This window comes from Sceloporus occidentalis, unplaced genomic scaffold (genome assembly GCF_023333645.1).
Source record: "Sceloporus occidentalis isolate IW3139 unplaced genomic scaffold, rSceOcc1.0.p SCAF_5, whole genome shotgun sequence".
NCBI classification, from domain to species: Eukaryota; Metazoa; Chordata; class Lepidosauria; order Squamata; family Phrynosomatidae; genus Sceloporus; species Sceloporus occidentalis.
Window position 1 is genome coordinate 172,613,455 of NW_028316985.1, and position 27,771 is coordinate 172,641,225.

The following is a 27,771-nucleotide window of genomic DNA, read 5'->3' on the forward strand; positions in this document are numbered from 1 at the left end:
AGCTAGGCAAACCTCTCTTGCAGGGGTGGAAATCATGTAGTCCTATTACCGTATATACTCAACTATAAGTCGACTTCATGTATAAGTCGAAGGCTGATTTGGGGGCCAAAATTAGGATTTTGATACGACCCATGGATAAGTCTAGAGTAAAATTTAGGGGCATGAAATGAGGGTTTAAAGGATGAAGCAAAGGAAAATGATACCAAAAAACTTGCAAAATTTCATCAGACATAACTGATTTTGTTCACACTAAAGGAGGGATGGATGCGGAAAGTGGGTTTAATGCTTCCAGGATTATATTCTTGCCTTCCACAGAGGATGGTTCCTTTTTTATATAAGAATTAAAGCAGAATACTTACATTCACCCATGGGTAAGTTGACTCTGTTTTTTTTAGGGGAGGGCAATGTTTTGACTAAAATTTCTAGACTTATACATGAGTATATACAGTAACGTATTTCTGCAAGTAAGAGGCAATGTACCTTGACAGAATAATAATAATAATTTGTGCTGTTTTTGCCTTTTACATGGCAATTTGTATCACAAGGTTATTTTACTTTCTCCCAGGGTATGCCAGTATAACAATTACTAATCATTATTATTATATAAATTCAGAAACCTCCACAAGATTTTATTTCTGAAAAGAGATCCATGGTTCCTGTCTGACTCCAGAAGCCACTTTCTTTTGAATGGGACTGACTTTGGGAATGGGCAAGCTGGAGTTCAGGGACATTTTGTGCATGAGTAAAGAGATCAACTCATCTGTATTCTCTTTTTAGAATAGTCTAAATCCAATATTTAGGAGATTATCACACCATGATATTAACCCATTGGCAACCAAAAATAAATGAAGCCACTACCTTAGCGCTGCAGCAGTGCATTAGATCGCACTTTTCTCTGAAAACCAATGTTTTTGCAATAAGAGCAACAGAAACTGATCGCATTCTTGAGATCATGACTTTAAAAAAAAAGCTGTGCGTGCGTAATTGCACAACTTCAATGTCCCTAGAAGAGAGGGCCAACAAGCTCATGAAATCAGTCACTAGAAGGGAGCTTGTGCTGACAAGCTCATGAAATTGTGCAATGGTGGTGCATCCAAAGATCGCGGTCATTCACAGATTCTACCCATGAATGAAAAGTGGTGGTTTTAACACAGGATAACAGTGGTTTGTGCTTCGCATCATGCGATCGAGACCATTGCCAAATCAGAACTATTCTAATTGGCTTGTGCTATCATTGACAGTGTGATAATCTCCTTAATTTCAACCAAAGTAGAACCAATGTTGATGTTGTTGTTTTCCACCAGATCAGGTTCAACCTATGGCATCTCTATGGACTTTTTCACATGAAGGAAATGTATCATCATCCCCCCAAAAAGAAGAAAGTGGTAACATCCCGGAAATGCTTGAAGTTGCGTGATTGGTTATCACACTGACAAGCAACAGAGTGTGCATCCGAGGGGGAAAGGAGCATGAATGTGAACTTATTTATCACATGAGAACAGGTTCATGATTTATAATTAGTGTGTTTGCACATGTGCAGAATGAGGAGTATCACATCACACAGACTTTACACTTCTGTTTCAATACGAGAGCTTCCTTTGCCCCAGGGCTACTATACAAGCTGTCAGAGTCTATATGAGGACCGAAGGAAACCCCCTGACTTAGAGGTAGACAAGAATAAGGAATAAGGAGGCATGCTCAGGCTCCTCATCCTTTCCTTCTCTACCCCCCCCCCCCCTTTTTGCTCTTTCCTCCTTGAAAAACAGCTGCTTTCCTCTCAGCAGCCAGGGAAGACAAAGGAGTACCAGAAGCAAACTCACAAGAAAAGATCATGGAAAATGAAGTTTGCTTCTCACAAGGGGGGGGGGGGGGGTCTCATGCCTTTCACACTAATGTAATTGTGAAATGAACGCAAATTTGTGATGGAAGTGGACTTGCAAATTCGGTATTTTTGCAAAAGAAGCTATTCCTGGGATCTCGCACGTTTCTGTTTGGGATGCAACCCATCTGTGCACAACGTCATGTGAAAGTCTTTGGCAAAATTATGCACAATACATTGGATAACTGCAGATTCAGACATGGTTAACCTTCCAGTTTTCCCTGTGATAAAAAGCCTGTGGATGATAGACCACCAAGAGACCTTCCACAGCCTGTGGAGCTCTTCAGGATTGACTCAGCCCATCCGTAACGTGATTTTCCTCTTTTCCTACTGACTTCCACTTTACTATAATCTTTTCCAGTGAGTCATGGCATCTCGTGATGTGCCCAAAGTACAATAGCCTCAGCTTTCAACAGTTGTTAGTTGTTTATGTCACAGTTATTACCATCACAATCGGTGATAGATGGGAATTATGATTTATAAGTAAACTAACACAAAAATCATTACTAAGGATTCTGTGGGTGTGAGACTGTGTGTGTGTGTGTGAGAGAGAGAGAGAGAGAGAGTGGATGGAGTGTGTGAGAGAAAGAGTGTGTATGAATGTTTGTCTGTGTATGTGTGAGAGAGAGTGTGTGTGTCTGAGAGTGAGCGAGTGACTTGTGAGACTGTGTGTGTGTGGGAGAGAGTGAGTGTGTGTATGTGTGTGAGAGAGAGACAAATAGTGTGTGAGAGTGTTTGTGAGAGTGAGTGTGTGTATGTGTGTGAGAGAGAGAGACAAATAATGTGTGAGAGTGTTTGTGAGAGAGAGAGAGAGAGAGAGAGAATGAGTGAGTGTGTGTGAGAGAGTGAGTTGTGTATGTGTGTGTGTGTGAGAGAGAGAGAGAGAGAAGTACTGGACCGGTCCCCCTTGTGCTGTCTCTCCCTGGGGCTGAGGGGCTGCTCTGCCCCTTCTCTGCCTGCCTTTCCCTTTCCCTTTCCTGGGCTCCTTCTCCTCTCTCTGCATCCAGAGCCCACGGGAGCCTCGGGGGGAGGGAGGGAGGGAGGCGGGGCTCCTGGGAGGCACCACCGGCTTCTTCGTCTCCAGGCAGAAGCCTGCCTCCCTCCCTCCCTGTCTGCCCTGAGAGCGCCGCCTCTCCCTCTTCCTCCGGAGGCACCTGCGCCGCCCTCAAGAAGGCAGAGCTGCCCGAGAGAGAGAGAGGCGGGCGAGGCAAAAGCCCCAGCAGCAGCAGCCGCGCTTCCTTCCCGCCTGGTCCTTCTGGCAGCAGCCTTGGCCTTGGCCTTGTTGGGGGCGGCCCTGGCTCTGCTCCGATGCGGAGCTGCTGCGCGGCGAGGGCAGCCTGCTTCCTCCTCTGGCGGCGGCGGCGGAGGCGGAGGCGGAGGGCCAGGCTCCCGGCAGGTAAGCAGCAGGCGCCCTCCCTGGACCCTGGTCCCCGGAGGACCCCTTGGCAAGACCGGGCTCAGAGGGGCTGCTGCCCTTGCCTTCCCCTGCTGGCAAGAGAGGCTGAGAGAGTGTCACCTGCCCCCCTGGCTCTGTCTTGGCTGTGTGTGTGTGCTTTGTTGCTGTTGTATACATATGTGTCTGTGTCTGTGTGTAATATATTTGTGTATAATGTATATGTGTGTACATGTGTATATAGAAGTGTGTGAGTGCATGCGTGTATATATTTGTGTGTGTGTGTTTTGTTGTTAACCGCCCTCAAGTCGTGTGTGTATGTATATATAGCTATAGATACACACACACATCTCTCTCTCTCTTCCATCCCTCTCTGATGTGGAGGGGATTCTGCAGCCCTTGGCTCCCTTTCCTGGGAAGAAGGACCTTGTGGAGCTGCCAAGGTTGCAGTCCGAAAGGCTATTCACCTCCATGGAGTCGAACTCCAAGAGTCAGGGGAGAGTTTCTCATCACACTGCACCTCCTTTTTAAAAACCAAGAAAGAAACCTGCTCCCCCTTGAAAAGCTTTCCACCTTAAAAAGAAAAACAAAAGACAACCAAGCGGTTCCTTGCTGCCCTCATTGCTTTTCAATGGACCATAACATCCCAAATCCACCAGAATGGTCCAAATACTGGGTCAAAAAACAGGTATCACTGCTCGGGGGATTTGGGATGTCAGAGTACTTTGTTCTATGGCCAACAGGGCTGTGTTGTTGTTGTTGTTGTTGTTGTTGTTGTTGTGATGTGCCTTCAAGTCATTTTTGTTTATGGTGAGCCTAAGGAATCTGTCATGGGTTTTTCTTGGCAATATTTCTTCAGAGGCGGCTTGCCATTGCCATCCTGTGGGGCTAAGAAAGTGGGTTTACATGCTCCAGCTGGGATTCGAACCCTGGTCCCCAGAGTCATAAGGCTCAAACCACTAGGCCAGGCTGGCTGTCACTACGGCTACCACTGAATATATGTTCCCTTTAAATGTGTAAACCAACCAAAGGGAATGGATCTAGGGTTAAGCAGGAAAAAACAACTTGCACCCTAGAGGTGAACTTTGCAAAGAAGTTCAGTCCTGACCCTTTGTTAAGAGAGGCAAGGAAAGGGTTGCTGTACACTTCTGTTTGGGGGAAAGAAGGACAGAGGGAAATATATATGAAATGGGGAGGGGGGGATCCAGTGATTTCTTTCTCAATCCTTTTCAGTGGATCTAATTTGCATCTGGTGCAACTGGCTATATTTTTCATCCATCCATTGCATGAGTGATTTGGGTTCCTTCCCAAAGCTGTGATGCCTTTAAGCATTATTATTTCACCCCTGAAAGGAACTGGAGGACACTTGCAATGCTGGCTACCGCAGGGAAGCCAGGCGAATAAAATGAACTGGATTCAGGCCCAGACGCAGGACATGTGTACAAACTCTTTATGAGTGACTTGGGTGGCTGAATATTTCTGAAAATGAAGTGTGGGAGAGGACTTTTCCCAGCTGCAAGGTCAAGATGAGAGGCCAGATGCTTTTGCTGCTTAGGTTGTGTCTTGCACAAATGTCTTGTTTCACGCTTCTGTGGAAAGGGCATTATAAATACAGTAAATGTTGTGGTTGTGATAGTGGTCATCCCAAAGACTTAAGAGTAAATCTTCAGCCTCTGCTGCTGGTTATGCTGTAAAAAGAACTAAACTGAAACTTGCGTGGAGCTGCTCAGCCGGTGTTTCCAGTACATACCAACCATCCTGCTTTGCCCATTCATAAGAATAATGTCAGCAGCCATAAAACAAGGGAGAGATTTTAACTGGCAGCTGGGGGCAGTGAGTAAAGCATTTTAGCTTTGTGGGAACCCAGTCTTACGATGGATATATATTTAGTTACTAACCCCTGTTTTCCCATCTGATATGCTGGATCCCACTAAAACGACCATAACATCACCATTTGATCCAGAGCTAGACTTTCTTTACCTTTGTGATTCTGAACCTTTTCCCACCTCGAAAACTTGTGAATGTATAAATCAGCAAGAGGTATGAATCAGTGGAGGAAGAGGTTTAGCTCAAAACATGGAGAGAGAGGGTTTAATGGAGTGCAAAGTTTTGCTTCCTTATCTTTAAGCAAACAGGTTGAGTTTTCTCTTCCTGTTTCCAGGGGTTGCCTTGTCTATAGACAAACCTGAGCAGTGCAAAGCGATCTGTGTGTCCAGAGAAGGCAATTAGCTTTATTGACTTCATCATATTTTTTGATAAATGAAGGACCCATAACAAATGAAGAGATGAAATTCCAGATTTATTTATTAGTAAAGAAAGAAAGAAAGAAAGAAAGAAAGAAAGAAAGAAAGATAGCAATGTGTCCTATTTGGGGGGCTTTCTATGGACAAAAGTATCTGGCTGGCTGGAAGTTCCCCTATCAACACAGTACCTTATTAAGATGCGTAGGAGGTGCGTAAGAGCCTTGTGCAGGAGAAGTTCCTTCTGGATTGTGCCCTTTTTGTCGTTTTGCTGCAGTATGTTTGGGTTTGTTGGTGTGTGCCTGTGTGTTTGCCATCTAGTAGAGAAGAGTCATTACCATAGCAACACCACTGTCATGGCATAGAAATGCTGCCCTGGTACAGGTGATGGGGAAACAAGGCAAGAGCCTAGGAAGAAGCCGAATTGTGATCTTGTGGCATCCCTCATTAATTCTCACAGAGGATATTGATGGTCTCAGTCCTTGACTTAATGAGGGGTGCGATGGTGTCAGGAATGGGAGAAGACATGTCTGTGTGCAGAATAATGATACGCTGCCAACATTTCTGTTCCTCTTGTTAACCCTTGCATCTCCTGGCACGTTTGTTTATTTCTGCCATGTGTGAAATGTGTCTTTGACTAGATGTCATCTTAAGCTTGTTGGTGTTCAGACCTACTGGCTTGCTACGCTGATAGTAGAAGCACACAGAAGCCTGGGTGAGTCATATGAAGATCTCAGCAAAGGCAATGGGGTGCGATGTTGTTGGGTATGTGTGTTTGAATGGGAAAGCCAAGTCTCTGCTCAGCTGTGAAGCTGCTTTGAGTGACATTGGACAGACTGCTGTCTTGTCATGCTCACTGAACTCACAGGGTTGCTAGGAGAATAGATAGACCTCTTTGTGGAGTTCTTTCAGGGGAGGATAGGAGCGTAGAACTACGGCACATTGCACTGCCTCACACTCAGAACTCAGAAACCTTATTAAAATAAGGTACTGCTTGATTATTAGGTTTTGCAAACACCACATTAGCTGCAATCTAACATGCAAGGTACCATAGTAAAAACATGTCTTGGAGACATTATTTTATTGGTGATGCCCTTTCTGTAAGCCTCCCCCCTCCTTAATACATGGAAGTTGGACTTTCACATTTGCTTCTTTCTTTAAATGAAAATGTAAACCACATGGGTTGTACATGAAGACTAACAGCATTTTAAAATAACTAGTTGAGCCTAACTAGTTGTGCAGTGATAGCTGGTGGCTTCCATATCAGTGGGATCTAGAACCGACTATGGGTTTTAGTCTGAATTTAAAGGAACAATGCAGAGTTTTGAACTTATTTTGGGAATCAGGTGTAGCAGCTTGGATAGCTCCTTTACTGACTGAACAAAAACCAGGAGAGACTCACTGGATTGGAAACCAGTTACTGCCACTGTAGTTGTGTCCTCATTTGGCATCCCCTCCCTCCAATGAGGCATAACAGATTAATTTGTTGGTAAGCAGACATTCATTAGCATAATAAATAGCTAAATGCAATTAGTTATCCGCTAACTTGTTTCTTGGGCCTTCAGGTCCTTGTGTGCAAAACATGTACCATGGCACTGATCTTTACAGGTCACATTTCTTGATTCTAAGTTAATGGGAAGATAGAGGAAGTAGGGTTGTTGTTTATCATATTGCTGTGAGTATGTTTAGAGGCAATCAAAATATTTCCAATCAATAATATTTCCAATCTGTCCTTGATTCAACTCCCCTGAAAGAAAGTATTGCCACTTATTGCTGCAGCTCAGTATTACAGGGTTTCAGAAAAAGGAAAGGCAACCTAAAACGACCAAAAAAAACCCACCCTCATTTGAAGAATCCATAACAGAATGTGCCACTAGGGGGCAACAGTGACAACCTACATTCCATTCTTTCTAAAAACTCATACATTTATAAACTAATGAATTAAGTAGAAAATTGTCACCATTAAAAAAAATAAATGGCAAGTTATCAGTATTAACAGCAATGACCATTTTTAATGGTCAACCTTAACAAATTAATTTTCAGGCTTAACATTGCAAGCTCTGCTCCAAAAAGCCTCCCAGAAGTAGGAAATTACTAGTCTTGTTAAACAAAGTGAACAACTCAACTTGATTGAAAGGATGAAACAAGGGTCAAGTTTTGGAGGAGGGGAATGCATTCTTCCATTTAAAATTTAAAATAAATAAATAAATACATCCCCCCTCAAAGGCCTGGATCATATTCTATATACACTAAAATGGTGCTGTCAGAGTGGTTTGTGTTCTGTTCAAGTGTTCTGTATATGCATTAAGTAAAACAAATAGCAGAACCTGCTCCCTCCCTCCTATGCTTTGCTTATATGAAAAGTGAAGGATTTGAAGAAGAGATTTGTATGCATTGAGAATATACTTGTAAGCCAGAATTTTGGAAAATCAGAGTTCTGGCTCATGTGGAGAACCTCCATATATGGAGAAAGTGCTCCTCTTCAAACCCATCACTTTTCACATGAGCAAAGAGGGAATGGATACATGGGTCTACCCATTAGAAAGGTCTGTGTGTGGGGGGGGGGGTGCAACAGCCAGCCAATAGGATACATGTCCCCTTGTGATTTTATTCCCCCCCTCCCTTCCTGGAAGCTTGATTCAGGCCCTATAATACAGACCGGCACTTTGTGCTGACCTGTGGGCGGAGTTAGGGCACTGGATGCCCTAACTCTGCCTCCATTTTGGCGCATTCTGGTCCACATGGGGCATCCATATGATGCAGTACCGAAGGGGTGTCATAAAGCCACGCCACTGCGGCTATGGCAATTCTTGGAGAGCACAAAAAGGAGCCCCGATCCAGCCAGTAAAGAGGAGGCTGCATACCACCCCTTTGAGGTGGTCTGTATGGCCCCACACTTATAAAGAAGAGGCCTATTCACACTACACAGCTGTAGAACTAAGATTCCATTTTACTGTCATGGTTCCATCATGTGGAATTCTGGGATTTGAAGTTTAGAGTGGCATATAGAATTCTCAGACAGAGAGCTTGAGTGCTTCACCAGACTACAAATCCCAAGAGTCCATAGCATTTTGTCATGACATTTGTGAAATATAGCACTATAATTGTGTAGTGTAAATGGGTTCTAGGAGCATAGGAAATTTTTAAATGAAAAATTGAAGGTTTTCTTGCTTCATCTCCAAAGCAATGGATTTGGCAGTAGCTGAGATGTGTTTGTGTAGCCTTCAGTGGATACAGAAGTTGCCTCTTTCTTGTGAGCCCTATTTGTTATGTATATCTTATTTATATCTCAGAAGACAAATGGGTCTTAGGGCAAACCAAGCCTGCTCTCACTAGAAGCAAAAATACCTAAATTGAGACAGTTGTACTTTGGACAGATCATGAGGTAATGTGAGTCTTGGGGGGGTGATAATGTTTGCTAAAATGGAAGGCAATGGAGAAAAGGGAAGGTGGATTGATTTAATCAAGAAATAGTAATAGCAATAACATGTACATTTTTATACACTTATTAGTGAACTCCACACTCTCTGGGCAGTTTACAGGGTGTAAGCCAGTTGCTCCCAACAAGCTGGGTGCTCATTTTACCATCCTACTAAAGGATGGAAGGCTGAGTCAACCTTGGAGCCCTGGGAGCGAACTCACAACCTTGTGGCTGCAGTACTGGCATTTAATCATTGCGCCTCCAGGGCTCTCTTGTGGCCCTAACAGGGAGGACGATGAGCAAGGCTCTTGGAGCTCTCATTCATAGGGTAACCATAAGTCAATGTAGACTCAACAGTAAATACCACCAACACTTTTCTCCCACTGTGGTTTCTCCAACACTTTATGCACGCTCCCTCAACTAGGACATGCTTATCAGCTGTACCCATAAGCTAAGCTAAAGATGCTATCTTGGTTGTATATGTCTTTCCAGATAGGTTTAGGCTCTGGCACCTGTAAAGTTTGAGGGAATGGTGGTGCTCAGGCACTGGATGAATTTGATCCTGTGATATGTCAGGAAGGGAAGGCAGTTAGGGTCCCACCCACCATGGATTTTAAGGATGTAAAGTAGCTGGAGCTGAAGAACAAGCATCTTCATACACATCACCCCTGCACTGCTGTAATTGTGTGCCTTCGAGTGGACTTATGATTCATGGCAAATCTTCATACTATAAGGCTCAAGTCCAGGCTGTCTGAAGGACCATAACTCTTCCATATGCCTGGACTCCAAGAACTTCAAGGGGGTATTTCTCTGCATCCCATCATCTTTACTAATACATTCGGTGGGAACGTGAGAGAGAGCCTTTTCTGTGGCTGCTCCTCCCTAGAATGTCTCCCCCCCTTCCCAGGGAGGTTAGGATGGGTCCTTCTTTGTTTTGGGGGGCAGTTGATGATCTTTTTTATTTCAGCAATCCTTTTGGGTGATGCTGTAGTGCTTATACTGCTTTGTTTCAAAGTAACTGTTTTGTTACTTTAAAGGACTATTTTTGTTGGTTACATTTTTTATAAGTAACATTCCAATGGTTTTAATTCTGTTGTTTAATACTGTTTTAATCACAACTTTTATGTTTTTAATCATACATGTTTTTATTCAGAGACATAGTCAAATTAGTCTGGAATATCAGTATGCAAACTGAGATTAGTCTCAAAGGCAGTACAAGATCCCTTGGCATACATGTGTATTTATTGTGTCTTTTGTTATTTTGCCTTATTATTTTATTGCACTTTGAGTCTCAGTGTGAGAAAAAGGTGAAGTATGAATAAAGGGATGGATGGAGCCTATCCTAGAGTTCTCTTAGAAAGATATTTGCAAAGGAGGTTTGCAATTGCCATCTTGTAAGGCCAAGAGAGTGTGACTAGCCTAGGATTGCCCAGTAGGTTTCCATAGCTAAGCTGGGGTTGAACACTAGCCCATCTGAGTCATAGTCCAGGACTGAAACCACTACACCATGGTGACTAACTAGTAAAATACCTTGTTACAGAAAACAGAAGAAATGGACCAGTTTTGGTTTAATTCTTTGAGGACCTAGAAGCAACTTCTAGTTTAGTGATGAACATGCAGGGAGGTAAAGAGCTAGTTTCAAAGCATTAGTGTCTCTAAACCTAACCTATCTTACAGGGTTGTCATAAGGGGGTTGTGTATGAGTTGTGTATGAGAGAAAAGGAAATAGTTTTTAAAAGGCCCACTTGCGATTAGAGAACTGCATGTTACAGAGGTGTGGTCTAGGTTATCATTTTAATAAAAGTAAAGTCAGTGATCTCTTTACAACCAACAGTGCTGCATAAATCCACTTCAGCAATAACCTGATCCTTTCTGTTCAGCATCTTTGATAATTTCTGTAAATTTCAGACAAAAGACCAGAGTGGATTTACTACTCCCCCAACGTGGAACAACCATCTGCCCTTGTTTGATGTACTAGTTTTATAGGTGCAAAGGCTCCTCACGCACTTTCAGGACTCATTCAAGCATATCTCTTCTTTCTCACTCACTCACAAATACACCTTATGTGTGCACCTGAGATGTAAATTGATGCAGTCTAGGAGAAGTTTCCCCATATTTTTCTGTTGCAGACCAATCCTCAGTGACTGACTGCTCTCTCTGTCTTGTCCAAGACAGTGCGGCTATCCCAGTGCACAAGCAGTTTCCTCTTGTGCTAGAGCACCTTCCATTTTTGGGTCAGGGACATACTGATATGCAAGGTGATCAAGTCCCCGCAGCTTTTGGCATGCATCTAGTAAACTTCATTGTGTGCTCATACTGCAGTTCAGCTAGATTTCAGCAGATCTCTGCCAAGAAGAGTTGATTTGCCAACTGGACACCCAAAGAAAGTGCAGCTGCTTCAGTGTGTGTTGGGTTGAGTCGAAGAATGTACTAACTTGAGTCTAAGGAATTGCTTGAAAATAATGTCCCAACTAAAAAGGCGTGTTTGTGACTCTTTCCCCGCTCCCCCGGCAAGCTTCTGGGGACCAGTTCACACAACCCATGAACTCCTGGAATTCTCAGTTTAGACAGAGGCATTTAAAATTCTGAACCAGAGAGCTCCAATGCCTTTTCAAACTACAAACCCCAGAATTCTACAGGATGGAATGACAGCGGTTAAAGTAGAATAATAGTGCTATAACTCTGTAGTGTGAATGGACCCCAGGAGTGGCAATTCAGCTTTTAAAGCACCTAGCCCCTGCTCTCTGCACTATTTAAAAAAAAATTAAAAAAAAGATCAGATTTTCAAAACCAGAAATGGACATTAATCCACTTCCGGGTTTGTTTGGCATTTTTGGCAGTCTATACATCCCCTGTACAGTATACTGTACATCCTCTGTAAAGTCTATACAGCCCTAAAGGCACTAAATGCTATCTGATCTTAGACACTAAGCAGGATCAGCCCTGGTTAGTCCTTGAATGGGAGACCACCAAGGAATGCTAGGTACTCTAGGCTATGTTTCAGAGGAAAGAACTGGCAAAACCATATCTGAGCATTCCTTGCCTAAGAATATGAAATTCATGGGCTAGCCATAAGTTGACAGGTGACTTGAAGAAACACACACACAGAGAAACAGAGAGTTCTGGAAGGTTGGGGGTAGAATATTGACCCAGACCCACCTAAGTGCCGACCTCAGGATAGGTGATGTAGAAGAGTAATAAGTGCAAGGAGAGAAGAAAAAGAAATGGCAAACCATAGGCATGCATGAGGGTTTTTGAAAGATAAAGATAAATTTTTGAAAGATAAATTTTGTAGGAAAACTAGCTTGACATCAGTTAATACACATGATAATGTGAGTGTAGTTGTTGTGTGCCTCCTAGTCGTTTATGACTTGTGGCGAACCTAATGTGCTCCTATCCAGGTTTATCTTGCCTGGAGGCTGAGGTGATGTGACTTGCCCAAGGTCACCCAGTGGGTTTTATGGCCAAGCAGGGAATTGTACCCTGGTCTCTAGAGTCATAGTTCAACATTCAAACCACTAGTCCTAAAAATAAATGTGACAGCGATCTGGCTGCGACATCTGTCACCCCATTGATCACCAGGGTTGATTTGGCTGATCTGGCTGGCTAGCTGGGTGTCTTCTTCTTCCCTCACTGCTCCATGTGCATTCTTCCCGAAGCTGCATGCTGGTGGAAGAGAACAGCCATCCCAGATAGAAGGAGTATGCCGTTCTTCAGTCAAGGGTATATGATAACCTAAAAATAAACATAAATGCAGCAAGCCTGGCACACATGCAATCCATATATATATGGGAAGAAGCTTGGTCTTCTGCTTGGCAGACAGAGATTGTTGTAGTTCCACATGCCCCAGTCCACATGGGCTGTCTTTGAAGACTGCTTGGAACATGAACCAAACTATGACTGCATTTTGCAAGTCTGAACATATGGCCATGTGGCCTTTGGTTTTCAAAATTGCTTTTTCTTTATTCCAGCAATCAGTAACACTGTTTTAAATTTGTTTTTAGGGAAGGTTTTCTCTATTTTGTTGTAAATTGCTTTTGGTCTTCCAATGGGTATCAGAATAACAATAATCATGAATAATAATAGTGTAATAATAGTGCAAAGAATCAGCAATAATAATAATTATTAATAATAATAGTGATGATGATGATGATGATGATAATGATAATGATAATGATAATGATTTATTTATAGCCCGCCTTTTCATGGGGAATCAAGGTGGGTTACAACATCTAAAAACAGTGTATTACATATCAAATCTAGTTAAAATTAATCCCCCGCCCAACCTCCCATCCCTGATTATAAAACTAAATTAAATTATTTACGATATAAAAACATTGTGATAAGATCAACAAAGTTGGGGGGAAATCTAAGAAAGACTCTAAAATAGGAGGCAATAAGCTGCATCATACTTGGAGAAGAGAGGCTAGTTTGGAAAGGCCTGCCAGAAGAGATCTATCTTAATGGCCTTTTTAAAGGCCGCCAGGGTGGTAATGTGGCAGATCTCCTCTGGCAGGTCATTCCATAGCCTTGGAGCAGCAGTGGAGAAGGCCTTCCGGGAAACTGTGGACAGTCTGGATTTTTTAGACTGAAGTAAATTCTTCCCAGAGGACCGTAAGGGGCGGGGCAGACAATATGGGAGAAGGCGCTCCCATAAGAAGAAAATACACTACTTGGAATGTGCCATGTTATCTCATGATAACTTACTGATTCATGAACTCCAGTTGGCAATACTTGGTAGGCTGTGAAACCAATAATAATAATAATGAGACAGTGATAATAATTACGATGATGATGTGAAACTACTTTAGATGAGCCATGTTATCTGGCAAGAATTCACTGATTCCTAGATTCTTGAATAGAATCTGGTCTTGTTGGTCCAAAACTCCAGTTGGGTACACCTGAGTAGACCATGAAACTGATTATGATGATGGATAATGATGATGGCCATAATCCCCTTGGGAATTTAGGCCTTTGTAAGTAACCTTACATTCTCCAGAATTAGACTTAGTTCCAAAATATCTGTATCTAGTAAAGGGCTGTTGTTACATTACTACAAATGCACAACCAACTAGGGAGTGTCGATGCTCATTGGGACTCTCTTGTCGGTGTCCTATTGCACATTTTTTGCAATTCACCAAAAGAGTTTCTTAGCACCTTTGCTACTTATAGGGTTGCCATCCCCAAGGACCTCCAAACTAGGACAAATGTAGGACGATGTTTCAAAATGTAGGACCTTTTTTAAAAAAAAATCCTGGCCAGGAAATTTTTAAAAAAGGTCCTACATTTCAAAACATTGTCCAAGGCCTCGCTGGGGCCTGGGAGACAGTGTCTCCCAAGCCCTGGCGAGGCCTTCCAGGGCTCCGCGATCACCGGCCCAGGCTTCCTCCCAGGCCGGGAAAGAGGCGGGGGACGCCCCTCATTGCGGCGATTGCCGCGAAGGGAAGCGTCTTCCTCCTCCTCCCGGTATGGGAGGAAGCCTCGGCCAGCTCCCAGGCCAGGAAGGAGGCGGGGGCCGCCCCTCATCGCAGCCATCGCCGCAGTGGGAAGCGGCCTCCTCCTCCTCCCGGTCTGGGAGGAAGCCTCGGCCGGCTCCCAGGCTGGAAAGGAGGCGGGGGCCGCCCCTCATCGCGGCCATCGCCACGGTGGGAAGCGGCCTCCTCCTCCTCCCGGTCTGGGAGGAAGCCTCGGCCGGCTCCCAGGCCGGGAAGGAGGCGGGGGCCGCCCCTCATCGCGGCCATCGCCGCGGTGGGAAGCGGCCTCCTCCTCCTCCCAGTCTGGGAGGAAGCCTCGGCCGGCTCCCAGGCCGGGAAGGAGGCGGGGGCCGCCCCTCATCGCGGCCATCGCCGCGGTGGGAAGCGGCCTCCTCCTCCTCCCTGGCCTCGCGGAGGCCTTGGAGGACCCTGCAGTCGGAGCTCCGACCGCAGAGAGCCTTCCCAGGCCTCAGCAAGGCCTTGGAGCCGCCGCGGGGGCTGAGGTGGCCGCGGTGGGCGGGGCCATCCCGGTTTGGGCGCCAAGCCGGACCGGGACCAGGACGGCACCGCCCAAACCGGGATTGTCCTGCCCCCCCCGGCGGGATATGGCAACCCTAGCTACTTAGCTAAGGCCTGTTACAGACTGCCAAAATAAAGCTGCTTCGGGTCTCTTTGGAGGTATGCTATTTAAATGATGCATGGGTCCTAAGAGTCCGGAGGTTGCGCCAAAGCTACACTCCATTCCTAAGCACTGAAGTGCAGCTTTGGTGCAGCTTCCGGATTCTTAGGGTGCATGCATCATTTAAATAGCATACCTCCAAAGAGACCCGAAGCAGCTTTATTTTGGCAGTCTGTAACAGGCCTATGTATACATAAAGTTATGTAACATTATGATGGAACAGTGATTCCCAAATTTTGGTCCTCCAGGTCTTTTAGAATGCAGCTCCCAGAAGCCCCAGATAGCTTGGCAACAGTCAGAAATTTTGGGGTCTGACATCCAGAACATCTGGGGGGGCAAAGTTTGAGAACCAATGTGACAGAGGATTCTGGTCGGTAGTTAAGTGTTGCCAGTTCATTTTTCACTCTAATTCTTTTTACCCATCAAATGTCAACATACTGTAATACTGCAGTTCCTGGAATGCTCTAGGCTTGCTCTGCTGCATCCTTCATTTTGTGAAGTATTGAGTTGGCACCAGGCCTCCTAGCCTGCTGCGGTGTTGAGGCACAGCAGGCCTTAGAATCAAAAGCATAAAAGATTCTGGGTTAACAGACGCACTGCCACATTCTCTTGCATTTTGAGCTATTGGCTAATTAGTCTCACTTTTTAAAAAAATCTGTCTCATAACATTGCTGCAGCACTTTCCAATTTCATTTTAGGTGGCGTTCCCACTGGCCTAAAATGTGGATTAGGATGCAAATTAAGTGGGCATCGTTCTCATTTAACCCCGAATCTGTTCCCCATTGCCCCGGAATCGTTCCCATTCAGTTTCGAATCTGATTCGGGTTTTATTGTATAATCAGGATTATGTGCCTATAAACTGCTTTAAAAAAACAGTAGGTTTTAAAGCAGATTATTTTTGCTCCTGGGGTCCGATTCGCGGTATCCGAATGGGAACGACAAGGGTGTCTGATTCGGGAACCAGGAGATGGGAGGAGCAGCACTCAAGGGGCTGGCCTGGGGGTGTCACCCTCTTTGTTCTCTTTCTGCATCGCCAGCACCATTTTCTTCCATTCGCATAGCCTTTACCCCGGTGGATTGCAACCTCCCCTCTGCTCCACATTCATAGACCGATGTGTGAGGAGAGCCATTGAACACCATTTTAAACTATTATTTTTTTCTTTTTTCGCCTCTGCCTGAGCGCCTGAGCAGCAGATGGGCTTTGCAGTACATGCCTGCTTGATCACCCCCCAGACAGCCCAGGGAGCAATGGGGCAGGCAAAGGGATTTGGGGGAATGGAGGCTCCTTTCCTCTTTCCCAGAGGAACTATGGGAAGACACAGCAGAGCCTGGACACCCAGGGATCAGAGGGGGGGGTCGAGCATTCTCTTCTCTCTTCCCCAAAGAGTCTCTCCCCACTGAAGCCTGCTGCCTTTCCCCCTTGATCTGATTTGCCAAGCCTGGGCTTTGAATGCAGCGTCTCTCTCCACTGAAACAGTAGGTTGTGTGTGTGTGTGTGTGTGTGTGTGTGTGTGTGTGTGTGTGTATTCCAACCCTGGACTTTGGATGCAGAGTCTCTCTCCACTGAAACAGTAGGCTTTATATTTGTGTGTGTATGTGTATTTCTAAAGTAAATTATAAAGTAACAACTTTTTTAATTCATGAAAAATAACTCATCTGTAGTTCAAAACCCACTGTAGAAATAATACAATTTGAGACCCCTTAACCAGCCCTGGCTCAGTACTAAGGAATTATGGGAACTGTTGTGTTTGTGAGACATTTATCCTCCTCTGCCAGAGAGTGATGGTGCCATAATAAACTACCATTCCCAGGATTCCCTAGCACTGAGTTATGGCAGTTAATATGAGGAGACACAGAAGAAGACGAATAGAGGCTCCTTCTAGTCTGGGGAGACACAACACAAGAACCTCGAATGCAGCCAATTTTCATTGGCTGCCCCCCCCCCCAAAAAAAACCCAAGACTTGTGACGTCTGAAGCCTACGCGCTTGATTGACAGCTTGCGGAAACAAATGGGAATGGGGAGCAAGTTAATCCGCTTTAAAATAAAGTGATTTAAAATAAATGGGAACGAAAACAGGGTCTAAAGAATCGAGGTAATTTGCCCCTTTTCGTAATGGAAACGATGGAAAAAAATTGAATTATTCCCGGAACATAATCCGAATCAGAATCGCGCCAATATAATCTGTTTCATCTGCCAAGTGGGAACACCCCCTTGGACTGCCTTTGTCTGTCAGATATGAATAGACCTCTCATATGGACCACATATTTTTCTTTCTATGCTGGTACTAATAAGACCATGATTAAATCATTTCAGAACCTTCCCATTTAATCCATCAAGGAAACAGCCAGGGGATTAGCTGTAGTTTGGATTGTACCCTTTCACTCTCTTTTTTCTTCCCAGTCATCATTCTTACCCCAAAGAAAAAGCAGAAAGCAAAGGGTAGGACTGTGTGAGACACTTACTTTTTCATCATAATGAAGTGGACATTTCTCTTAAAATATATACCAAAACTTGATTATTAGGTTTGTATTCAACATCATGAGGATCTGCGGAAACTGTATTGTTGCCCAAGAGTTGCATTAGAGGGGTAGCCAATCAAGATGTCATCTAAACATTTATTGGTTTGGATAACCTCAAATCCTAAAAACTACTGAAGTCATATCCCCTTTTCCACTGGGCCTCTTAGAAGTGGAAATTATCCCCCATTACTTTGAATTCATCCTAATTTGGCCTAAACTTACTCATACTTTTCTGGGCAGCATCAGTTGTGGCTGCAATTCTTTGCTTGCTCATGACAGAGCAATATCTATGGGACTTGGTGGGACTTGGATTTTAATAGAAGTCCATAAGACTGTATTGTTGGTCTCAGTTCACTTTCACATATTTTTCACTTGGTTGCTGTAAACAGTGGTAGCTGGTGGCTGCCATGTTGTCGGGCCCACATATCTGTTCTGGATTTCAGTCTCACCTTTAAAGGACCTATCCAAGGCGCTGAAGCTATTTGGGGATAGAGCTCAGCTCATTAAAGTTTGGCCTAAAATGCAGAGTCGATTCACTGCTTGCAACACCAAGTAAGGCTTTTCTGGTGAGAATGGGTTATCTTATTCCCTCCTTCGCCTAGATGTCAGTACTTTCCAACAAAGTCAGTTTGTATAGTCGGCTGGTGAGAATCAAGCACAGAGAAATCAAGTGATGGCTTAGCATGTGTAAACCAGACTTCACTGTGGCCTTCCTAAGGGCTGGGTGCCATAGATATTTGGAGGGGGAGGGGGAAAGAATCCGGGTCAGCAAGTCAGCTTTGACCTCCAAGAGCCCTGGTCATCACCTGCTCTGCTCAGGTCTTACAGACTCAGGGCTGTGGCCTCCTTGATTGAATCAATAATTCTGTAGTGTGGTCTATTGCTGCCCACTTTACCAAGCATTATTGTATTTTCTAAAGAGTCATGTTCTTTCATATTAGGTCCAAAGTATGACAGCCTCTTTTTAATAATCTGAGAGTTGATGCTTGATTTGTAGATATTACTAGGCCAAATGTACAAATAGTCCAGCCTAGCATATGGTAGAGCCTTTACAACATTTATTTTAAAAAAAGGAATATATTCACAGTTTTAAAATGCCTTTTTTTAAAAAAAAAATCACATATGTTTTTAAAAACAAAACAAAACTTCCCTTTAATGGAGATTTTCTTGCTTTGAGCTTAAGAGAGCACTGAGGACAAGACATTCAAATTCCTAGGAATACAGAAAGCTTCTCTTTACTAGACAAGAGCCATTTAGCTCACTATCCTCTGCACTGACTGTGGCCAATGGCTCTCCAGGGTTTCGGTGAAGCGTCTTTCCCAGACTGGAAATATTAGGACTGAATCTGAGACCACTGCATGCAAAGTTCAGTTGCTGAGTTGCCCTTGGCCTTGCACAGCCAAATAGTTTTATTCTCAGGTTTTGTGTTTTATATAGACTGCTGTTTGCATAGTTGTACAGCATAGGCTGTTTTTATTTAGAGCTCATGTGCAGTGTAGAGCAATCCTCCAAATTATTTTTCCCCTTCCAGCTATTGTGGCAACTTTGAAATGAAACATTTCAGGTTTTTCTTGAAATGAGAAAAATGAACAAGGATCCATCTAGACTAGCAGCGTCCTGTTCTAACAGACAGACGTTTCTGGGAAAACTATAAGAAGAGTATGCAGACAACTCTCTTTCCTAGCTGTGTAATCTCAGAGTGATTTAGAAGTATACTGCCTCTGAATATGGAGTCTCCATTGATCTAGTTTGTCTGACACAAACTAACTGTTCTGAAGCCATCAACTCCCAACCTTGGTGCCTACCGGATGCTTTGGACTACAGATTACATCATCATCTCCAGGCCTGATGGTTGGTGGGAATTGTAATCCAAAATACCTATAAGGCAGCAACTAGTAACCTAGTCAAAGCTAGTCTTGTTATAAGACCCACGTTTTGTGATACGATTCCCTATGTACCCTGCCATACAATTAGCCAGAGGACAGCTTAGCTTCTTGTGTAAAGAGACTTTGGATAAACAATGTTGTGATCAGAGCTTGCCTGCTTGTCTGTATGTAAGAAAAAAACAAAGAAAAACCCAGCAAGACATTGCAGTGGATATTTATCTGTCCCAACAAGTAAGGCTGCCAGAATCAGAAAGTCCTTTTAATGTAGCTCGAATCTTTAAACACCGAGAGGATGTGTGGGAATCCACTGCGTTTTTGACAAAATATTTCATAGCTCTTTATAAATCAAGGACAAACTGCTGCTGGATGCTCAGATTTACATCTCAAGCTTGGAATGCAGCAGAATCAGAATTCTTAGTTTTATCTTAGTGACAAGTAATGCAGAGACACAATGTTAAAAATTAGGCTACAAAAATAGGAGGCTTTAATGAGTCCATTCAGGCATAGAGCCTGATCTTTGGGAAAAGGTGATTTTGAAGGTTCTCTTCTATTATGTAAAAATATAGAAATGAGCAGAGGGAGGAACAAGGAACATTTATTTACTGTTTAAATTTATAGATCCAACATTTCCAGTGATGCAGAGGAGACTACAGCCTAAATCCTGTTCACAGTTCCAACTAGAGTAGATCCATTGAACAGAAAGTCTGTATGCTGCATCAGTGCATATAAATTCTGTTGATTCAGAGACAGACAATAGGATCCAGGCCTATATCCACTTAACCTTGGAATAAATCCCACTGATCTCAATGTAGCTTCTACCTGAGGAGACATGTATGGAATTCTTTTTATAAAGCGGCAATTTAAAAAATAAACTTTAATGAAAACAAAGCTCCTGTGTACACAGTATTTTTGGCTATATTTTCCAGAGGTGCAAGCCACAAACAGTTATACAGTCTGCCCCATATACAGGCTTGCCATACGCGGACTTGAGCTCACATGGACGGCAAGCCTGGGGAGACAAAATGGCGCATGTGCTTGTGCATTAAAATCAATGGGACTTGACCCATGTTTTTTTTTCCATACCGGGGGGGGGGGGGTGTCCAGAATGGCCCACTGTAGTAATTTGATACTACTTTAACTGATACAGTAATAATCTGGGATTTACAGTCTGCTGGGGTTCCCTAGATGAGGAAAAAGAGACTGAAACTGAATCTAGATAAGACAGAGGTGCTCATAGCTGGAGGTCCTATTCCAGGTTTGGAGGTTTGGCAACCGGTCCTGGATGGGATCTCTGCTAGTCAGCTGGTCCTGGATGGGATCACACTTCCCTAAAGGACTGTGATCATAGTTTGGGTGTACTCCTGGATCCAGATTTCAGCTCAGATAGATTCAAGGGCCAGGAGTGCCTGTTATCAGCATCAGTTGATATGCCAATACGCCCCTTCCTAGAATCTGAGGACCTAAAGACTATGGTGCACACACTGATAACTTCATGACTTGATTGGGCTACCCATGTATCTAGTCTGGAAACTTCAACTAATCCAAAATATGGCAGCCAGTGTGGTCACAGGAAGATCTAGAGGTGATCATATTACCCCTATATTAAAGTCTCTTCACTTGCTGCCTATCTGTGTCTGGGCACAATGCAAGGTGTTGGTTATAACCTTTAAAGCCCCTTATGGCTTAGGTCCAGCCTATCTACAGGATTGCCTTCTCCCATATAATCCACCCCACACATTGAGGTCCTCAAATAAAAACTTACGGCAGCCAGTTAAAACTAGGCTGGTTGCAGTTACCCAGAAGACCTTCTCTTCAGCCGCTCCCAAATTATGGAATAGCCTGCCAGAAGAGATTTGAAGTATTACTAGTCTTGATTGCTTTAAAAAGGCAATCAAGACATATCTCTTCTGGCAGGTCTTTCCAGATTAAGATGAACTCCCAGTAACTTTGTATCTATTCATTTGACAACTGACCTAACTGCCTCTGCCCTATTTTTAATAATTGTCTTAATAACTGTCTAATAATTTAATTGTATTTTATTGTGAATGGGAGGGTTTGGAATATAATGAAATATGCTTTCATTGTATTGTATGAATATTTTTAGTGTAAGCTGCTTCGATCGTTTGGAGAAGCAGAATATAAATATTTTATTGTTATTATTACAATTACTATTGCTGTACTGTGGGTGCAGCCTTTGTATTCTCTGCTAGAAAAAGATTGGCTGAGTTCCTGTGTCATGCTTGCTTAGTGTAATTCTACACTCATGTAATTAAGTGAGGACTACACTCTTTTTCTGTTGAATACCAGCACTGAATAACCATCTGTGTACCTGCAAATGTGCCTGCTGTTTCTACAATCTCAGTGAATCAAATGGTATGTTGAAAACACTGTTGGGTAGTTGAGCACTGTCCAAGAATGTGTAACAGTTACATTTGCAAAAATCCACTTACGCAACTATAATTGAATCCAGACATTACGCATGGCCCCAAATGTACAACTACATGCATAAGGGAAGTCATGTGTGTGTAAAAATCAACAGGGTGCCCACTGTAAAAAAAAATGCACTAAATAAACAGTAGTAATAGTAATAGGAAAATATGTTGTCAAATCTGGAGGCTTCAAAGACAGGCAATTCACCCTTTCCCCCATCTTTTAACTAGCAAGGCCAAACTAGCAATGTTTTGCTTAGCTGGGATAGGTTGAACTATAATTTACTAGAACATGGAAAGTTAGTTTTTAAAATGCAGTCTTTTATATGTCTGTATGGGTTTCAAATCACTCATGACAACCCTATCAATTCCATAGGGTTTTCTTAGGCAATGAATACTCAAAGGCATTTTTGCCCATTCCTTCCTCTGAAATACAGCCTACAACACCTAGTATTCAATGGCGATCTCCCAAATTTTAACCAGGGCTGACCCTGAATAGCTTCCAAGATCAAATAGGACCTGGTACCTTTAGGGTATTTAGACAGAGTAGCTTGCTACAAAGCTCCCTGCCCAAGATAATTCATTACATTTACAGTGGTCCATTGGTATCTGCTGGGATTTGGATCCGGGGGGGGGGGGGGCACAATACCAAAATCTGTAGATGGTCAAGCCCCATTATATATAATGGCATAGTAAAATGGTGTCCTTTGTATATAATGGCAAAATCAAGGTTTGCATTTTGGATTGGGGGAGGGATTTTTTCAAGCCATGGATGGTGGAATCTATAGATGCAGAATCCATGGATACAGAGGGCTGACAATTAACATTGCTGAACTATTTTTTATTGTATTTGTTATTTTTTTTTAAAAAAAAAAACACCTTGGGATAGATAGTGGCATGAAACTTTTTAAAAATCTTGAAATCTCCTAAAAAGCCACTTCAAGAGTCACTATAAAACATGTGTTACATTTAAAAAATGGCATAGTTACCGTGTGTTGCATTACTTTTAAAATGTAGCTTCATTACATCGTTCCCCTTTCCAATTTATTATCATTAACAACTTCAAATGTAATTCATTACTTCTCATGCTTGCAGGGAAGTAAACAATAACACAAAGCAGAAAAGCTGTGGCCCCCTAAATGGCTTTGGACTCTGTTTCCCATCAACCCCCAGCCAATTCACCTGGCTAGTGGTGAGGAAGGAGGTTCTGCACCACTAAGATATGCTAACAGGGTCACCTTTTGACTCCATCTTAGGAAATTAGGGAAAGAATTCCAGACTATTGGTTCAGCTAGCTATTCCAATATTAACCAGTGACTATCAGCAGCAATCCAGGGTTTTAGAATGGAATTGTTCCTGGTCCTACCTGGTGATACCAGAATTTGGGGATTTTTTCCATGCAGGGCACTGATTTATCGAGAGTCCTTTTGTAAACAAAGACTGTATCTCTCTGAAGTACCTCACTGTTCCTTCATGATAGAAATAGCCTGAGTCTGAGAACCAGTTAAATATCCTTCTGGGAGGTATGTGAAATAAAGGAGGGTGGGGCTGAGGGTCTGCTGTTATGGTTTCATAATGGCCTATTTCGTTATAGCTTTATTATGATCTATTGCACTGATATGCAGCTGTCATAGCAGACTGTGGGGGAATTTCTAATTGCATTTTGGGCCTGGGTGTGCTTGCAGGTAGCGTTAGTATGTTCAGGTGTTTGTATCTTTTTAAGTAAAGCAGACATCTGCCATGATACCATCCTGTGGAAAACTGGGTTTTTCAGATTAGGGAAAGGTATTTAGAATCCTCGGCCAGAGAGCTTTACTACAAAACCCATAATTTCATAGGATGCAGCCATGATAGTAAACGTGGAATGATAGCACTATAATTATGCAGTGTGGAAAGCCCTCTGGTTTCTTGTATTGGTTCTAGGCTACGGTCCCCATCAACTCTTACCGTTGGGGCTGATGGAAGTGATACTCTAAAACATATGGAGCACATCAGCTTTGGAGAAGGCTGGTAGAATCTAACGTATGGAGTGCATCAGGTTTGGGGAAGGCTGGTAAAGCTACAGTGTCCAGAGTCAGGGTTCTTATGATGCACAAAGCTGACTACTGGTCTGTTAACAGCCTTTCTGTGTGAAGGGGTCAGATTAAATCCACAGCCTTCCCCAAACCTGATGCACTCCGTATATTTTAGACTGCCCCCTCTTCTACCCCAAGATCACTTGAAAATTTTGAAGCCTCTGTCTAGGCTCCATAATAAATCTTCTGTTTCCACAAATCAGAGCACATGTGTAACACGAGTTTTTTTAAAATGTTAGCCTTGCTTTTCCAAAGTGATGCATATGATACTTTACACAGTGCCAGTTATGTAAATGTTAGGTCTTTGATCAGGGCCTAACTATCCTTTTCACTAATTGTAATTAACCTAATAAGATAGCTACTCCCTAGCCTTTCCATAGTCCACCTGAAGAGACATTCTGGACCATCATCAATGCTTTCATTAGCCATTGTTTCCTTTTTCATCTGAACTTGGAAGGTACAGTAACCAGCTTCAGAATAGCCAGGATATTAAACTGTGGTTTGAAACAAATTTAATATCTTAGCCTGTTCTGAAACAGAAGAAAATAGTAATTATGATAAACATTTCCTGGCTTGATCTTGGGTATTGCAAAAAGGTGCACTATGTGCATGCCAAAAAGTAGGTCACATCTTTGTTTATGAGCAGAAATGTTAATAATCTGAACAGGCAACAGGTGACAAGATAACAATGTGTATTGTCCATTTATACAATGTGAATACTGTACATTGACAAAAATACTGAAATTACTAGATTACAGCAGTGCAGGCAATGTTAGAAAGGAGTATTTGTTGAAAATGATTTAACCAAATAATACATGCATTTCTGGTGAACAAAAGTGGGTTTTAACAAAAGCATTTTACAAAGAATGCTTCAGGTAGATTATCAGATGATCTCTGTGTCTGCATGTTCATGGAATACATAATCTTTTCTAATCTCTTTTGTGGACTTTGAACTCTACACCTATTTTGCTGAAACAAAGACTTGTGGTGACTGGTATACTAATCACAGATATTTAGTTACTTATTAAATCTACAAAACTCTTGCCAAAGCTAGTAAATTGGTTTGAATGTGTGTGCAGAAGTAAAGGAATAAGCAGTTTGAAAATCCTGTTTTCTTATGTAGAAATTTATATCCTGTTTTTCATCTTTCAAAGTAGAGGTGCCCAGAACAAATAAAAATAGAACTAAACTAATAGCCAACACCAGCAGAGCAAAAATGGGTCATACAGTCACAGAAAGTAGCAATGAAACCTCAAAACTGATGGAGCCCTGATTAAGTAGGAGAACGGGTAGCCTTTGATATCATGGAATTACAGATTTAGGGTGCCAGGGCAAAAAAGGCCCTCAGATTTAGTGGGAGGACACACAGATCTCTGAAGTGTGAGAGAAAGAACCCCGGCTAAATGACATCAGAACAAAGTTTGGGAAGGCTATTTGTTTGGACTACAACTTACAGAACCCCATAATCATTTTCCTAGTCAGTCAATTCTGAAAGTCCAAAAAAGTAACTTCTCCAAATTCTAACTCAAGAGAGCAGCTGGATTCATATGGAGTAACTAGATTCATAAGGAGGAAGTCCTTTAGGTACTCAAGTCCTAAAACCTAATCCATTTTTCCAGCCATTTCAGTGCTGGCTTTTAAAGAAGCCTTAAAACCTACTTTGATCTGCACTGTTTTTAATTGAGTTAACTTTTTAATGTTTCATGCTGCTGCTGCTGCTTTTAAACTGATGGTTTTAAACTGCTCTTATTTAATGTTTAAATTAATAATAAGTGTGGTCCTTCCTTTTCAAATATTTTAACTGCTGTTTTACCTTTGATTGTAATTTTTTGGAATGATGTTGTAGCCTTTTTGTGCAAGCTGCTTTTTCATGTAAGCTGCCTTGATGGGCCTTTTATTTTATTTTTATTTTATTTTAAAATTAATGAATTAATTAAAGATGATAACAGTTAACTTGAATTCCACCAGGAAGCAGATCAGCAATCAGTGTAGCATGGCAATATTGTAGCTACCTTAGCAAATATTTTTTGATTGGTAACATGACTTGCTGCCTCATCATGACTTGCACATCTGAAAACAACACTGTGTAAAAGGAAAGGCATTTTGACCATGTTCCACCCAAGAGGTACAGTACTGTTCAGGGCTTGGAAAAATTATTTTTAGACTACACCTTCCAGAATGCCACAGCATTGCCCATGCTGGCTGGGCAGATCTAGTAGCTATAGCAAAAAATAACTTTTCCAAGTTCTGATATTGCTTCATTTAAATAAATAGTTGGGACTAAATAGAAAGCCATAATTACACAGGGTATGGAAACATTTCTCCATGTAATTCTTCCATATACACCACTGATGCCCTAAAGCTGGTCAGAAAATGGCTAGGAAAAAGCAGAAGTTGGTAAATTAATCAGTTTAAAAAAAGGCTTCTGTCATCCCAAAGTACTTATTTGTAGACAAATCACAGAACTATAGTGTTGGAAGGTACCACAAAGACCATCTGACCCAACTCTTGCCATGCAGAGTTCCTCAGCTAAACCACCCCCATGAGATGGCCATCGAACCTTAGTTTAAAAACCTTCAAAGAAGGAGACTGCACCGTGTTCTGAGGTAATAATAATTCCACTGCTGAACTGCTCTTGCTATTAGGAAATACTTCCTAATGATTAGGTGGGTTGTCTTCTTGTAATTTGACTTCGTGCCTCTGGACCAGCAGAAAACAAACTTGTTCCATCTTCTACATGTCTTACCCAGCTACTTATGCCATTCCCCGTAGGAGTTGATCTCTCATTCCCCATGGGACTTGACCTACATGCTCTCAAGGAGGCTAATCCAGAAAATTGCAGAGAAGCACGCTGTAGGGGATGCCTCTGAAGGTGATTTGTTCATACTTTTTACTTCTCAACAAGGTTAGGCATACACTATGTGATGCAGAATTTTATTTCCAGACTTAATTTGGAAGAATGCCTACCCAGCTATCTGAAGGATAGAGACACTGAGGTAGGAACCTGTAAAAAACTTACATTTTCTGAGGCAACTGTCTGATTATAAAGAATAGTTGCTGCTATTTGTTCAGTCTTAATGATTTTATTACATTAATCCAATCTCCCAACCCAGTGTATTCCAGATAGGTTTGATTATTAACTCCTGCCATGTCCAGCAAGCACAGAAAATGATGAGGAAAAACAAACTCAAGCTGAATCCAGACAAAACAGAGGTACTTACAGTAGGGGCCCCCAAACCAGGTATAGGGTTGCAACCTCCAGTCCTAGATGGGGTCACGCTCTCCACAAAGGACTATGTTCGCAGTCTGGGGGTGCTCCTAGATCCGTCGCTTCACATGAGAAATCAGGTGAATGTGACGATCAGGAGCGCCTGTTATCAGCTTCGGCTGATATGCCAGCTGCGCCCTTTCCTGGAAGTAAAGGACCTAGAAACTGTTGTACATTCACTGGTAACTTCATGACTTGATTTCTGTAATGCGCTCTACATGGGGCTACCCTTGTGCCTAGTCCGGAAACTTAAACTAGTGCAAAATATGGCAGCCAGGCTGGTTGCCGGAAAAACTAGGAGCGACCAAATAACATCTGTCCTAAAATCTCTTCACTGGCTGCCTATTAGTTTCCGGGCACAGTACAAGGTGTTGGTTATAACTTTTAAAGCCCTACATGGCTTGGGTCCAAGCTATTTCAGGAATCGCCTGCTCCCATATAATCCGCCCCTCACCCTCAGGTCCTCTGGGAGGAATCTATTGCAGCCTTTAAAAACCAGTCTAACT

General features: G+C 42.8%; 1 protein-coding gene across 1 annotated transcript in view; it reads left to right on the plus strand.

The window, feature by feature from the left end:
• Positions 1–3,137: 3,137 nt before the first annotated feature.
• Positions 3,138–27,771, plus strand: part of GPRIN3 (GPRIN family member 3) — a 60,546-nt gene continuing 35,912 nt past the window's right edge. The window contains exon 1 of the mRNA XM_089526125.1: positions 3,138–3,275. The gene's annotated coding sequence lies outside the window, so the exon portion shown is untranslated. The remainder of the gene's footprint in view (positions 3,276–27,771) is intronic.